Source organism: Haliotis rubra, unplaced genomic scaffold (assembly GCF_003918875.1).
Source record: "Haliotis rubra isolate DU_JTF1 unplaced genomic scaffold, ASM391887v1 Scf1364, whole genome shotgun sequence".
Lineage (NCBI taxonomy): Eukaryota > Metazoa > Mollusca > Gastropoda > Lepetellida > Haliotidae > Haliotis > Haliotis rubra.
This window is the reverse complement of record NW_025765297.1, coordinates 1-4159: the sequence shown is the minus strand read 5'-3', so window position 1 is coordinate 4159 and position 4159 is coordinate 1. Positions and strand designations below refer to the sequence as shown.

Below are 4159 nucleotides of genomic sequence, written 5' to 3'. Positions count from 1 at the left end.
TTAAGCTGCGATTTCAAACAGGAAGCTGAATAGTGAACGACTGTGAAAAAGCATCAATGCATGTGTATTGTCCTCCATTTTCCATGGATAGATCGACTTGCACGTACAAATAATTGAATTAAGTGGCAGGTGGATTTCCATGCTAACAATATAGATAAAAAATGTGCCATTTGTACCGGACTGTATCGGACTTTAAAGAACGTTATACTTGCATTTCAATTGCCTGATGTGTTTTTCATGCTGTTAAGAAAGTTTGTAAAACATTCAGTTGTATATATACTGACACACAATGAAAACGCAAAACCAATTTCAAATTTGGAAAAAAATAATAAACAACATCATTTGGCTACAACTCTTAATACAATTATGTTCACAATTTCATTGTGTTTCCATTGCTTGAAAAATGAGAACATGAATTCCCAAATGATTGGTGACACGTCACGTTTTACACACAGACCCCCATACGAAAGTCAGTACCAAATGAGCCCGCAGGCCCGTCGGAGTGACATGGATTCGCACAAACGTCGAACAGATGCGTCGGGGATGTTCTGCCACTCCTGCTGTAAAGCTATGGTCAGCTCTGCGACGTTGTTTGGCTGACGCTGACGTTGATGGATACGGCGCCCAAGCTCATCCCACAGGTGCTCTATGGGGTTAAGATCTGGTGAGACGGCTGGCAAGGGAAGGACTGGGATCCCTGCTTGGTGGAGGAAGTCGCTGGTAAGGCGTGCAGCGTGTGGTCGGGCATTGTCATGCTGGAATGTAAACGGCACTTGCTGATGTCAGGATGGTTGTTCAGGAGAGGCTGAAGAACGGGCCTTAAAATCTGGTCGACATAACGCTGTGCTGTCAGTGTACAATTAATCACAATCAGTGGACTCCGAAATCTTGCATTAATTGCAGCCCACACCATCACACTTACTCCACCAAAGCGGTTCCTCTCAATAACACATCCATCTTCATGACGTTCATGTTGCCGTCTGTAAACACGTTGTCTTCCGTCTGCAAAGGGCACACAGAACCTTGATTCGTCAGAAAAGACACATTGGTTGAATAATCTGGGTGGCTGACGGCTATGTTGGTGTGCAAACTGTAGTCTGTTAGCCCGATGACGAGGTGTCATGATGTTTCCGTGGTATGGCCTCCGGCACCTCATTCCCACAGCTCGCAGACTTCTTATGACTGTCATAGCGCTGATGTGGCGTCCATGGCGTCCTACTGTGTTTCGAGCTGTGTTTGCTGCTGTCTGGGTGCGGTTTCTCCGGTGAACACGTCGGATGTGCCGGTCTTGACGTGGTGTCGTAACCGGAAGTTGGCCTGGTCGTGGACGGTCATGGACACTTCCCGTTTTCAGCTGACGTTGTTGGAGTCTGTGAATGGTGGATGGACTCACTCCAAAGTGGCGGGCGACCTCACTCTGCGATGTTCCCACCAACAGCATCACAATAGCTTGTTCCCTCTGTTGTTCGCTGAGCCGTGGCATTTTGCGACTGGTAGTGAACATTTGAACCATAGTGCCTTTTATGCGTCCATACCCAGATTTGCACGTGCATGTCATGATAACCATGCGCCCCAAAAGATCCAAGAAATCAGCCAGAGTTGTGTTGTCATGAATTGTCCCTATGCCAGGAACACGAAATGGGTTTGAACCCAAATGTGGAGATGAAATTCTTTGGCAACCTTACACCACTTTAATTAAGTGTGTGATCAGTGAATTTGTTTCTCCTACTCTCCACTCAGTACTACAAACAACACAACAGTTATATGGTATGTCATGTGCGGTGCACTCTTGTTTATTTCCACTAAACTCCATCATCATCATCATCATCATCATTGCCATCAACATTAACTCTACATCATACAAACTCAATCAACATATCATAATGATCATTGTAATATATACAACTTATGACACTGTCATTCGTGTGATATACAAACAGGATCACGTATTATCAGCTCACACCTTATACAAATGCTCGACGTTTTATCTCGTCAGCGCTCACAATATGCCAATACTCACACGTATTATCATGGCTCGTCAGCACGCACACAATATGCCAATACTCACGTATTATCACGGCTCGACAGCACGCACAATATGCCAATACTCACACGTATTATCATGGCTCGTCAGCACGCACAATATGCCAATACTCGCACGTATTATCATGGCTCGTCAGCACATACAATATACATATTCTCACACGTATTATCATGGCTCATCAGCACATACAATATACATATTCTCACACGTATTATCATGGCTCGTCAGCACGCACAATATGCCAGTACTCACACGTATTATCATGGCTCGTCAGCACATACAATATACATATTCTCACACGTATTATCATGGCTCATCAGCACATACAATATACATATTCTCACACGTATTATCATGGCTCGTCAGCACGCACAATATGCCAGTACTCACACGTATTATCATGGCTCGTCAGCACATACAATATACACATTCTCACACGTATTAACATGGCTCGTTGACACGTACAATATGCCTGTACACAACATCAAACAGTGAAAGCAAAATCACTGAACACAAATGAACACATTTCATTCAGATGATAAAAAACATACCATAAACCGACCACAGGTTAATACTAGACTCGAGCGCACCGCAACTGAGAATGCACTTCGAACTCCCGCCTTTCCTTATAAACCCATAACAGAGCCATCTAGCGGACATTCTTACATCAACAAGTAGTACTTTCCTACGCAAGGGAGAAAATAATTTCAATCTTATTCGTTCCTCAAACGAAAGAAATTATATTTCTCCTACTCCACTCAGTACTACAAACAACACAACAGTTATATGGTATGTCATGTGCGGTGCACTCTTGAGACCATTAAAAGAACGGGCTTAAAGACCCAAAGAAAGAGACACTTTCAATCTGTTTTCTACACTGTCCTTAACATAGCCATCTTTAGCCCCTTCGCTCCTCCACCGTCCATGCCGTTTGAAAAGCCTATCAGAATTCCCCGATTTGCAGCAACACTCGCCCCACCTGATCTCAAACTGTGCAAACCATAGCATTTAATGTCAGGCACATATGGTTTAAAGGCCTCTAATAAACACTTCTCGTAGCCGAGTATATGACATTGATTTGTTATCTGATCTAAAACAATAACTCTTTTCTTTTGTTTTGCACATATTCCTAAACACAAAGGAATCAGAGTCAGCGTTTTTGCAAAATGAAGATATTTCCAAATACCTTTCCAAGCACTTTACAGGACACATTTTGTATTGGTTCTAACAATAACCAGCCAGGCTCCATCCCGATACACATCTGTTTTGAACTCTCGATGAAAACTGTCATATAAGCATCATAGAAGATGAGATCGTCATATTTCACATTCAGTAATTCAGAGGAACGTAAGAAACCAGCAAAAAAGCAAGAAGACACATAGATACAGTTCTCAAATTATATACACTGGGCTCACGCATTTTATCATCAAACATCTTTTCAAGCAATTCTAACGTGATAGGCTCCTTCTTCTTCACGGGTTTCTCGATAATTTTCGCTTGGCTGCTTCTAGTACATTAACAACTAGGGCATTATCAGTAGGAGACGATAGCCCAATAATATTATGAAAGTGCCTAATGCTATAAAAGGCATTTTGCACCGGAGAATAAGATTCTGATCTTTGTATCACGGATAAAAGATATACAGCACTATGCAAGGGACTTAACGGTAACACGGTTGGCATACCGTTAGTAATCGCCCATTCTTTCCATGCACGGAATCCATACTCGTACTTTTGCACGTGGACGACGCTCTAGCATGAGACAAAAAGAACCGGCACATCTCCAGCTAGCTGTCCTCACACTCGGGGGTAGCGTCCCTATCTCCTCGAAAACACGTGCAAAAATACATCTGTAAACACAAAATTCAATCATTGAACACAAAGCGCCAACATTTGGAAATTTAAATTGCTCATACCAAACAAAACCATTTCCTTGTCTACTCGGCACATATGCCTCTTTACAAGTGGGTAAATACACAATGTCCTTCACTTGTGAAATGAACGAACCCCGGGACACAATAAAGGCCAAAAGTTTGCAGAATACCATTGAGGTAACTATCAATGTGGAAACTTTACAGTGGCCTCTAGCCAAATGTTTTAACACCCTGGCCACTAA

General features: G+C 42.7%; 1 long non-coding RNA gene across 1 annotated transcript; it reads right to left on the bottom strand.

The window, feature by feature from the left end:
- Nucleotides 1–1765: 1765 nt before the first annotated feature.
- LOC124268143 lies at nucleotides 1766–2733 on the bottom strand. The gene is made up of 2 exons (XR_006896216.1): nucleotides 2431–2733; nucleotides 1766–1988 (listed from the first exon to the last, which is right to left on the bottom strand). It is a non-coding gene; the product is annotated as an uncharacterized LOC124268143 (long non-coding RNA).
- Between the last annotated feature and the right edge of the window lie 1426 nt (nucleotides 2734–4159).